The sequence below is a fragment of the Vigna unguiculata genome, chromosome 1 (assembly GCF_037176805.1).
Source record: "Vigna unguiculata cultivar grain cowpea cultivar isolate G323 ecotype 2 chromosome 1, ASM3717680v1, whole genome shotgun sequence".
Classification (NCBI taxonomy): Eukaryota; Viridiplantae; Streptophyta; class Magnoliopsida; order Fabales; family Fabaceae; genus Vigna; species Vigna unguiculata.
Genome location: NC_140792.1, coordinates 11981319 through 11994020, shown reverse-complemented (window position 1 = coordinate 11994020; position 12702 = coordinate 11981319). Strand labels below are relative to the sequence as shown.

Sequence of the window (12702 nt, the reverse complement as noted above, 5' to 3'; positions counted from 1 at the left end):
GAAGTGTATGGTGTTGTGAAACATTGTTGCTATGTAAGGTTTGGGTTAGGTGTGAATATTATAGATGTATATTTTTGTTTATAGTGTTTTGATATTCTATTAGCTCACCCTTGCGTTGTTATTGTGACTGTGATGATCATATTTTTATACGGGAGCATATGTTAATGCAAATACTGGTAAAGATGAACAATTGTGAGGAGATGTGTCGGGGCTTAGTGGAGAGGGTCTTATTGGGAGATATTGTAGAATGTTGTAATAAGTTTTCCTTTTATGTCTTCATAAACAATGGATTTTATTTATGGAAACTTTAATGGATTATAAGTTTATAGAAATGAAGAAAATTTTAATCTTCTTGTTATATTTAAAATGGTGGTATCATATTCATAAATTAAAAGTTTTTTAAATTTGCAAATTTTACGAGGTAATTTAATAGCATCCTAGACAGGGTGTTACAAATACGTTGCCACTCTTTTCAGAGAGACAATGTCAGGCACATACCTACACTGTGGTGCAAAGCATATTTCTGTAGGGATAAAAAGCAGACACGTTGGGATTGTAATCTTTGTCTCATTCAATAATATTATTATTAAATGATCTATGAGTGCATAAAAATACACTATCACAATCCTAACTCTAACTTTAATTGAATGAAACTAGATGACTAAGAATGTAAATAACTAAGAAAGGAAGAAAAGAAAAGAGAAAAAGAAAGCTTACCTTAGGCATTTATTTCTCTTGTTTTAGGTAATTGAGGAAGATCTGGAAGATGTTGTTTTATTTACAAGACACTACAAGAAAATCATCTATTATCTACGAAATATTTTTCGTAGATAATTTTGTTTTATCTACGAAAAAAGTTCCTAGATAACATTATTCGTTCATGGATAACCAAATGAAGAATTACATACGAAAATTTCGTAGATAAATATGATATGCTTTGACGAAAATTTTTCATACGAAAGATTATCTACGTAGAAAATAAATATCATAAAAATATACATATAAATTAATTTTAAAAAAGTTACCTACGAAAGAAATTCGTACGTAAAAATTATATAACTTTTTTAATAAAAAATAATATATTAATTACAAATATAATTTTTTTAAGTAAAAGTTTAACCATCCACGTTAACCAATTTATAATAGGTTATCCCTCCAAATACAACACTTTGACTTTAAAATTTTAAATTTTTAAATATAAGCTTGTCGTATTTCCTCTTACTCTAAACTTTTTTCTTCGTAACCCTCGTCGAGAAGACAACCCTCCCATGTCACCTCCTTCATCGGTCGTGACCCTTCCCTCGACATCGTCCTCTCCCGCCTTAAACTCACTAGCAACCCCTTTCATCACGACCATGGCCACGATTTCACCTTCATCGTCCATGCCTTCACCTCATCCGCACAGAAACCCTAGACGATGCATTCTTCTCCGGTGACGATGACAACGATCACCACCTCTTTGGCTCCATCCCTAAATCCCTCGCCAACGCCACCTTTCTCACCCTTTATCCCTTCCCTCACATCCGAATTCTTTGATCTCCTCACCGATGACAAAGTTTAGGTTTTCGAAGTCATTCGCTCATAAACCACCTTCATGACCAAGTATTATCCTCTTTATCGTTGTGAATGTCTCCAACTCCACGGTGTCACCCTCACTTAGGACCACTTTTTTTCCAAACCCTCTTTTGCCTCTCATACCACTCTAAGATAGCCCTTTCCCTTCTCCCACGCGTTCTACACACTCCTCGTCAATTCCATGGCAAGGGTTTTCCAATTTGACGTTGCAAGACAACCTCCACCAAACCTTTTCACTTTCATAACCCTAATTCGTCTCCTCGTACCCGCAGTTTGTTTTACACAATGTGCCTTCTACGCTTCAATGCATTTGCCAAAACGACACCCAAAGAGTTATGGTTCTTGCTAGAAACAGACTCGCCGATTTTCACCCCTCACATTTGACACCTTTGGACATTGATTTCTTTTGGATCTAACTATTATACTATAATATAAATATAAACTATTTGTTTTCATGTTTATGTCATTGCAGGTTTCTTTTTAGGTTGCTAGTACTCTGGAGCAACCATTCCCTAATAGGCAGTTTGATTTGGTGTGGTCTATGGATAGTGGAAAGCACATGCCTGACAAAATTAAGGTTTCAATTTAATTTCTCTTGCACTATATTGATCTTTAGCAGTGGATGGTGCACTATGTTGGAGGTATAGAGATGGCTTTTCTGTGATTCTTACAATTATGATGGCCTTACTTGGTAGCTCTGATGGCTGTAATAATGGCTGAAATATGTTTGAGACTCTGCTGTTCTGTTTGTTTACCCCTTCATAATAAGAAGAGTATAGCATAAAATTGAAGCTTGCCAACTAGAGTTCATTTTATTTCATTTTGTCAGGTATTATAAAATTGTAGGTTCTTTAGAGAACTATTCATCTATATTATATAAGCTGTGAGAAGAGGGCATAGATTTTGAGCCTGATAATGGTTCTGAGCTTCTTCTAGACACTGTGGTTGAGGTTTGTCTAGTGGCTTTTGCATGTGCCTTTTCATTTATCTTTTGGATTCATAGTATAACAAAGAATTCTAAAGGTGTAAATTTAGTTTTTGATTCAGTAATATGCAATTTCTAAAATGGGTTTGGGAGGTGTTACTTTTTTCCCGATTCATTGTCCTGTTCTTCTCTGTATTGCATTTTTACAATTATGCATTTGTAGACAAACTATTCTGGAGAGTGTCACTAGTGTTTCTATCAGTAATTTTCCACTTATTCATGTTATAAACCATTCCTATTATGTTTGGATTTGGTTTTGAAAAGTAAGCAAAGGCACAGTAAATGATTTTAGTCATTGATGAGAAAATCAACTTTCATATTTGAAACATGCATAATATGTTCTACATGTATGTATGGATACACAAAGATGATAATTGATTTTCTCATCAATGATTATTGAGATTTTACTTGACTTGTCCTCTAAAATGAATTACTGACTTTGGAGGGTGTCAGATCCATTATGTTTATCTAACTTTTTATTTTAAAAGATTACATACAAGTAAAAATCGAAGAGGATTTTTTAAATTCTTTAAGTTCGTCTCTCCCATCCCACTTTTATTTTCTTTGTCCAGGTGAGGTGAGAATTTTTATTTTAATAAAGTCATTTCCCTTTAATTTAGTTTCTAATCTTGAATCTAAATGTAGGACTGCTGGGGTGCATTCTTGAGTTGAAATGCTTTCTTGAGTTGATAACTTATTTGCTAGTTTGTATGCAGGACAACTAATTATCTTGTGACTTTGTTTGATTCATCACTCTCTTAGGATTATAATCTGCATTGGCAATTCATGGTGTTGGAAACTACAACCCTTCTCCATGTCATGTATTTGTAGTTGTTTTAAAGGTGAGGATAATTAGATATAGAAAGTTTCTTTGTGTGTGTGCCCATCATGCTAAACTTTTTACACACGAGGTGCTCTAATAAAGTGAAATAATAGTTTTTATTTTAAGTGTAACCTAGAGTTTAAATTCATTGTGTTTCCTTTTTTTTTTTCTTTTAAGTATATTGAAATAGAAGTGAGTTTTTTTGCATCAAAGGCAAGGAAATAAATCTTGATTAGCATGGTGGATAAATTATTATAAGTCTCAGTTAATTGTTATTAATTTTTTTTTCATAAATTGAAAAGTTTAACCGGTAATCAAATCACATAGAGATTCACTAGAATCTTAAGCACATGATAGTATGAGAAGGTTGATAGATTTTTCTTCCAGAAAGCCAAATTAGTTGTCAATTATGAGCAACTTTAAAGCATGAGTATGAAATTTTATTATAAAGGGGACTAGTCTAAATTAATAACTTGCAAAATATTTATATAAATGATCTTCATATCTCTTATTAATTTGATGTATAATTACTAAGCTATATATGGAGAAGAAAAGTAACCTATATGAAAATTTTTATTTGTTGACTCAACTACATGTGATATTGGAATGAATTTTTTAACATGGACCAAGACTCCTTCACCATGTCTAATAGTTGAACCAGACAATTTTTTACAAGTTGTCTCTTACTATATATATATATATATATATATATATATATATATATATAGTCAAGTAAGCATATACAAGATTTCAGCTTGGAATATCCATGTTGGATGTGTTGATTGTAATTTCTTTCATTATGTACTGAATTGTTTCTTATAATTATAGGTTTTAAATAGGTTACCACAAGTATTTTTCTAATACTGATTGAATATTTTGCAGGGTAAGATTAAGCAAGAAAGCATACTAAGTGAAAATGGTACCCACCAAGGAAGAGGAATCCATGCTCTTTTGAAGGGTTCGTGAGAACAATGCTAGATGTGCCATATGCCTTTCAAAGTGTAGAAGACATTCTTTTGGGAGAGACATTTGGCGATGAAATAGTTCACCTGAGACAACTTACATATTGATTTGTACGTCTACATTTTTTTGTACTTATTTTCCATCAAAATTAGAATTTTGAGCTGTCAAATGATAAGATAAAACTATCTTAGGGATTTGATACTGATATACATTTTTGACAAATTAAAGTTATTTAAAAAATTATAGTTATAAATTGTATTTATGAAATTATATATATATATATGTGTGTGTGTGTATGTTTGTCTGTGTGTGTGATTTCATAGATTTTAGATTTTTTTTATTTTTTGTGTGTGTGATTTCATAGATTTTAGATTTTTTTTATTTTTTATATTTAAGTTATCTACGAAATATTCGTAGATAAATTACCTACGAAATATTTTGTAGATAAATTATCTACAAAAATTTTGTAGGTAAGTTACATACGAAATATTTCGTAGGTAACTTGAGGACTGCAAGATGAATCTTTCCCACGAAAATTTTCATAGATAATTTTCTACACTATATTTCGTAGATAATAGTTGTAGGTAAGTTATCTACGAAACACATTTTCGTAGATAAAATTATCTACCAGTCTAATACCTACAAAATTTATTTCGTAGGTAATTTGTAGATAAATCCATATTACCTACGAAAAATGTTCATTACCTATGAAATATTGGCGTAGATAATAATCATATTTTTTGTAGTGAGAAGAGTTTTGTGTAAAAGAACAAGATAATTTGTAAAAGAAACATGTCTTTAATCCTAGAAGGTTGTCAATGGGGAGGAAAAATAAAAATCTACTCAAGCTTAATCTTTATATTAAATTTTCCATGTCATAAGGGTAAAAGAAAATCTTCTTACTTTGTTCTTATTAGAGATGCACAAAATTTGTGAGAGAAATGAGCTCAATACATTTGTTTCTATTGTTGTGAAATGGGACCATACAATGGGCTTGAGTTCATAGGTTTGTAATACAACTTTGCAACTTTAACCTCTTATTAAACACAAAATCATGTATTTAATTACAAAACATTTCAAATTATTTGTAATGCATTATAACATTTATTCCTATGGATTATTGATTATTTATCTTGATTCTCATTTTCCTAAAATGTTCAGAATTTTTTTATGAATTTTAATGATGATGGATTTTGCAATGAAATTACCGATAAAATCCAAACTTAGTAAGAACTTTAGGTTAAATTCATATTGAAAATCATATAAGAAACAAGAATCATTTTAAATTTAATAGTCGTTAACTAAATGAATAATTTTTATTGAAATTTTAAAGTGTTTACAAAAATCAACATAATTAGTTGATTAGGGACCTAATTACAATTATTAAAAATTGGTTAGGGATTAAATTACAATTATTAAAAGATTTTAAAGACTAAGTTTTAAATAATAAAAAAAATTATTAAGGATCAATTTTCATTTAGTGAAAAATGTATAAGAATCAATTTATAATTTTAAGAAATATTAGGGGCTTATATACAATTTTGAAATATGTTTTTGGACTTAACAAAAACACTCAATTTTTCTCTTAATGGAGGTAAACTATGTTTTTAAGTTAATCATAAATAGTATTTAATATTACTTTATATATTATGTAAATAGAAAGACAAAGTGTTCCAAACCGTCTTGGTTAGATGTAAGAAATGGACATTCCCTACAATATAGAGTAAGCTTATGTGTACTTGTGAAGTATAATGCCAGCTTAAGTGATACGATCTTATCCAAGAAAGAGTGCGATCTCTTTTTCTCTTTTTTCTTTCTCTTCTTTCTTGAGTTTCTCTTTCTCTTGGTGTTTGCTTGTCCTTTTGCTCTTGTCTTGCTTCTTTTAGCTTCTCTAATCTTTTCAATGTTCTTTCTTCTTTTCTTTTCAAATATAGGATGTAGTTTTTGAGATTTTCATTAGTCAGGAAACTTGCATTCCAGTTATGACATTCATGAGTTTCATGCCCATAAACTTCGCATTTGGAACATCTTAACACACTTGTCCTTGACAATGATTTTCTATCAAGATTGAGTTTCTATCATCATCAAAATACTCAAATCATATCATCTTTCATCAACCACAGAACATTTTATTTAAATGAATCAGTCATACATCCAATCACTACAAGAATATTAGAGATTTGCGTGGGCCAAAATAGAACGCAACAATGCAAAAGCCCACGCCAATACGTCTAGGGCGTCGGTCTCGCGACGGCACAGTGTAGACTCCAAAATCATCGATGCAAAGACTGTTTGCGTCGGCTAAAGGACGACGAACAATAGCTTTGTCATTATCGTCGACTGAACTGATCTGAAGAAAAAAAAATCAATAAACAATGCATCGGTTGAGCCCACACATAATAAAAAGTAGCGTCAGTTTTGCGTCGGCTAAGCCTATGCAAATTATTATGAATCTAGAAATGAAAAATCTGTTTTGATGTACAACCCCATAACCTGCTTCAGTCAATTGCAGCGTAGCATATCATTTAATTCATTCAAAATTGAAATTACAAACATAAAATTAAATTACACCGATACTGAACTAATTAAAAATCAAATTACAATAGTCATAATCCATCATAAAATTAAATTACACCGATACTAAACTAATTAAAAATCAAATTACAATAGTCAGAATCCATCCAGGTCTAAGATACACATAATATCATAATACAAGTCCTAAATGTTTATAACTAATCTAGTGCACTGTCATTACATTCTAAATTATACAACTGAACCTAATAAACTGAACCTAATAAACCTAGTAAGATTCAGATCCAAGCCACAATCCATGATCGAAGAGAAAAATTTCACCGAAACCTGTAAAATGAAAGTAAAAGGGGAATTCTCCTATAAAGGATTTTTACACATTCAAGGTTCACTTTTTGTTCTGGCTGTACCCAGAAGGTGTTTATGGCCCATATGGAATCATGCTTTTGTTTGGTGTGGTGTCAATTAATAAGATTATTTAACTTGAAATATTAAATTAATGATGTTTGTGTGTTGAGAAATTGAGAATCAATCTTTCCAAAATGAAGACAAAGATAAGCATTATACTTGCCCCCTGTCCCTCTAATTAAAAAACAACAATTGCATTCATTTAACTATTTTCAGAAGTTCATATAGAAACTCTGTTCTATTTTCGTATACATGGTTGCAATTGTTTGAGAAACTCTGTACTATTTCCTAAAAGTGAAAATATTACCATTCTTGATTAAGATGTTATCTATATATCACACATAACTCTGTCACACAGGAAAAGGAAATGAAAAAGAAACTAAAACACCCAACAAAAAATTAGTCACCTAAAATTAAAACTAATCACTAAAGGATGAATATATATATATATATATATATATATATATATATATATATATATATATATATATATATATATATATATATTTATCAACCATTCATGCATAAACATTACTTATTGCTCAAAGATAAAGATGACCTTGTGTATTGCTGCCAACAGAACTTTCACCTCCGATCCAAAGTGTTTACTTAACCCAAACACATTGATTCCAATCACAAGACCACCTCCCATCATAGCACCACCTGATTCCAAAAAGAAAATGAGATAAAAAAATCAAATACTATACGGTTCAACACCTATTAAAAACGCAGCTCACTTTAACGCCCCTTAGGTTCAAGATTTTAGCTCACCAAAACTCCTTCACCTCCACTAAAACACTTAGTCACGAAGAAATAATTGGTAACCCTAAACCAAAAAAGTAATCAGCAAATGGGATTTAAATCAAAAATGCAGCAAATGGGGCTTCAATGACTTACCTAAACGCTTCAAAAAATCTGTCTAGTGAGAACGAAAACCCCTCGCCTTGCAATTCCAGATTTTGCCACTCAATGGCCTCCCAATCGCGCCTCCCAACCACCACTCCGTCGTATAGAAGGAAGCCGCTTTGGTGTTCGCAGAGAAGGGAGTGAACAACCACCACTTCGTCACAGAGCTGAAGGGTGACAGAAGCTCGTTGCACACTCTTCTCACAAGCCTCGTCTTCGTCGAAGGAGCACGCCTCGCTACAGCAGCTCGCGTCGATACTCTCTCGGTCACTCCCATTCTTCGCTCAATCCCTACAAATTGGCACCTTGTAAGGGGGAAAGTGGAATAATGCAAGTGGTGGCAAGGGGAAAAGGGTCAAGTGAAAACTCCCGGTGAAGGAGAAAAGCGAATTCTGAAAAATTCCCCACTTAAGTTAACCTAATAAAAACATGTTGATTTAGTTGTGGAGCCTATGCGTCGGCCATCCCACGCCAACAATTTTAAATTGTGAGCGTCGGTCATCCCACTCAAACAATTCATTTGCGTTTGTTTTCAAATTAATAAAGATTCCTTTTTGATAAACTTGACGAGAATAAATACTTTTCATTTTTAAATAATTTTTTGCATTATAGTCGGATTTTCGTGGGTTTAACCGACGCGCATTATGCGTCCTGCACGGATCCGACGCATCATTTTGGAAGCTAAAATGCTACATTCTTGTAGTGAATATATACAAACTTATAATATTTAAACCAGTCAAAATGACAAACAAACACTAACGTCATAGTCCAACATCAACTCATGGTTCATACCACAACACAACTTCCCTTACCCATTCAAAAACTCCTCTCTTCACAAATTCTACTACTAGCAATTTTTTAGCCACTCAACTCTACACAAAGGAAACTTCAAATAAGTGACATAAATTAGATATTTTTCTAGAAGTTCGCGAAGAAGGCAGAGGGTTCTGGAAGGTGCATATTTATGATTTCTTTTTTGTTTTGGCTTTGGTGTAGAAGTTAAATGAATGTAATGATGTGTTGTTTGGCGGTTGAACTTCATTTTCCACGTCAATTCATAGTTATAATTTAGAACTTTTGGCATTTGTTATTCTCGCTCAAATAGATTAGCTTAAGTTGAGTACCAACGACTCTTCACTTCCATTATTGATACAAGTTTGAGCATGGGGGTTGTGGTTTGTATGTCGGTCTTGAGGCGACGAGTTTGGCGTACTATGTTTCCTCGACTTTTCACTTCCATTGCTGATGCATGTTCAAGCTTGAGGGGGTTGTGATCTTATGTCAGTCTTGAGCTAACGTGTTTGGTATACTAGGGTTCCTCGGGTTTTCACTTCCATCATTGATGCAACTTCGAGCTTAGGGGTTGTGGTCCATGTCGGTATTGAATGTTGATTATGAGGGCGACATGTTTAGAGTATCAGCCTGATTTCAAGACCTGTTGACCTAAAGCATATTGAGTAATTGGCGATGCATCATGGATCGACCAAAGCATTTCAGGAAATCATTATGTTATAGCACTTCCCCATAACAGGTGGTTCTCACACCACACCCTATATTGGTGTCGCATAATATGGACATTCATAGCAAAGGTACTGTGATGGGCTGCATAATATTACGGAATTATGTTTCCATTAATGTGTTAGATTTTTCAACCTAAAACTCTTTTCAACTACTTCCATAATAATCTTTTCAAATTGCTACATTTCTCTTCCAGAAATACATTTTCCCACTTCCCACACCTAATTCGAATCATATTTTTCGGAAGCATATGTCTAGACTCTTTTTTTTCTGTAGCCTCAACTTCACTATTTTACCCAACTATGCACACCTAAATCGTTTACTGATTTACTTAGTTTGTTTCCTTCCTCTTTATCGAATTGTCTATTACCTCAGTCAGCTCATTTAATGATTCTCTCGTCTAGCACTCATCCATTATTCATCTACATTACTTAATTATATATCTTCTGTTCGGGTGTCTACTAGACTCATCTTCATCTATCATATGAAAAGCCATCCTTTCTTACTATTTTCTTCCATATGTCAAGCTTCTACCGAGTGTAATTACACCTAGCATATGATGTGTATAATTTCACTTTTAATGATCAATACAAAGATTCTCCATGAACTTACTCACAACTCCCACTACAAAAAATAAATCAAGTCTAGCAATGGTAAGATAAATAAATTTTCCAACCAGTCATCTATATCTTTTTGGGTCAAAGAAAGCTTCTTCTTGTTTTTCCATTAATTTTTTATTTGGACCCATAAGACAATCCACTGGTTTACAATAAATCATGTTTGTCTATTTTAGGATATAAAAAGCATATTTCCTTTCACAAATTACAACACCTTCCTTTGATTTACCTACTTTTGTTCCTAAAAAATATTTGAGACTTCTAAGATCCTTTGTCTAAAAATGATTTCATAGGTGTTCCTTTAATTAAGATAATGATAGAGGACTATCCCAAGATTCCATACAAGAAGAACTTGAAGATGAACCTTTACAATTTAAAGGACGTATGACAAGGGCAAGGAACAAGAGGTCAAAAGATCAAAACTATTCAAGGCTTCTAATGTTACAAGCAATCTGAAATTAAAAGAATATGAAGATCATGGCTTAAAGCACATTCAGAGGATAATTTTTAGAAAAATTAGTTTATGTTTTTAGACTTTGGGTTTCCTCTTAGAAATTAGTTATGTTCTATATTTTTGGGCTTTGGGCTTTCTTTTATAAATTAGTTTATGTTTTGGGCTTGGGTCATCTTGTAGGGTTCTCAAGTTTTCTTAAACTTATGTGCCTATATATAGAGGTACAAAAAATAATGTAGACACTTTTAGTCATATATTGAATTTGATTTAATTAAAGAGAGGATTCTCTTTGTTCTTGGCTTAGGCCTCTGGTTCTTATCAAAGATTAACATCTTTGTGGCGAATCTTCACTTGACTTATCAATCTGCTAGATTGTGGCGTCCTCCATCTCTGTCTTATTCCACATTCTTCTCTAATTTATTCGTGTTGTGCCTCTTGAGGATTCAAATTCAGAAATGATCATACTCTTTCCTGGATAGGATCGTATCATCTGGTATCAGAGCCAGGTTCTGGTTTGAATTTCCTCTTCTATGTTATTTTTCTGTCATATGAAAAAAAAAACTATAATTTTTCAATGTCTGCTTCTTCTGTGTTGTGTTTTAAATTTCTTTTGTTTTATTTGTAAGGAGTAAAACCCCTGAGGTTGTTTCCAATGTGGTTGATTTTTTTTTTTTATTTTGTGTTTTTTTTTCTTCTTTGTTCTCTATTTAAATTGTGTATTTCTACATTTGATTCGTGGAAATTATTTGTTTATATGTTTGGGATTTGCAAGTGCACTTAATTTTATTTACATGAGAGTATGAGGGTTTGAAGGATAAATTGTTTAATTTGTTTGTGTTGAACTACAAAAAAAAATATAAATACAACAAAAAAAATATTGTGGATCAAGTCGAAAGGAAACAAATATATATTGAAAAAAAAAGAGGATCCAAAAAAAATGGGGAGTTCAACACAACTTTTTGTTGCAATTTTATTTGTGGTTTATTAATATCTACTTGCAATCAGTCTTTCTCTTAGAGTCTTCGTGTTGTCTCATTTAAATCTCTTTGATAGTCCTATTATTTTCTAATTTTAATTTTCTTGTTTTGTGTCTTTAAAATTCCTTGAAGTTTTGTCTAGAGTTTTGAATATTCTTTGTCCTCTAAAGTCAAGATTTAGATCTCGCGATATTTTTCACATTGTTTGTTCACTCTTTGCTTAAGTTACTAGAGTTCTTTGCCAAGCCCTAAAGGGCATTTGAGTGGTAAAAGACAAGAGAGTACATTCAAGAAAAAGCCTGTAAGTGTGATACACGAGTGAAAAATTGAGTGAAACACTTAGCGGAGTAGTGAGGTCCTAAATATATTTTATTATACTAACATTTTCTTGTAGGAATTAGCAAATATAAAGTAAGGAATCATGTTTCCATAGAGGCATCCTTCTGGAACTGGTTTAACATATGGTTTAAATTATCCTTCTCTTAACCAAGATCATTTGGTTCAAGGACTTGAACGTACCAAGAGAGTGACGCGTAAAGATACACCTAGTGTTTATGAGGTCTTGGTAGCAGACGTTAATGCCTTGGAATCCATAATTATAAAGCTAATTGGCAATATTGCTAGTATTAAACGGAAGCACAATCCTGAGAGAAAATCATTGCCAAAGACAAGTACACTAAGATGTTCCAAATGTGAAGGCTATGGGCATGAAACTCATCAATGTCCTAATAGGGATGCAAGTCCCATGACTCATGAAGACCTCAATAACTACATTTCATACTTGAGAGAGGAGGAAGAAAGGACAATGCAAAAATTAGATGTATTGAAAAGAAGGCAAGAGCGAAAGCTAAAAAGAGCCCATGAGAAGGAAACACTTATAGAAAAAGAAGCAAAGGAAAAGAGAGAAAGAGACAAGAAAGAAAAGAGAGAAAAAGAAGAGAAAGAAA

At 32.4% G+C, this 12702-nt stretch overlaps 2 long non-coding RNA genes across 2 annotated transcripts; one reads left to right on the top strand and one right to left on the bottom strand.

The window, feature by feature from the left end:
* The first annotated feature begins 1209 nt into the window (after positions 1–1209).
* LOC114195646 (uncharacterized) lies at positions 1210–4599 on the top strand. Its single transcript, XR_003606520.2, has 3 exons — positions 1210–2152; positions 3323–3402; positions 4266–4599. It is a non-coding gene; the product is annotated as an uncharacterized LOC114195646 (long non-coding RNA).
* Positions 4600–6454: 1855 nt separating this feature from the next.
* On the bottom strand, positions 6455–8736 carry LOC114162253 (uncharacterized). Its single transcript, XR_003599170.2, has 3 exons — positions 8181–8736; positions 7843–7946; positions 6455–6696 (listed from the first exon to the last, which is right to left on the bottom strand). It is a non-coding gene; the product is annotated as an uncharacterized LOC114162253 (long non-coding RNA).
* Positions 8737–12702: the final 3966 nt, after the last annotated feature.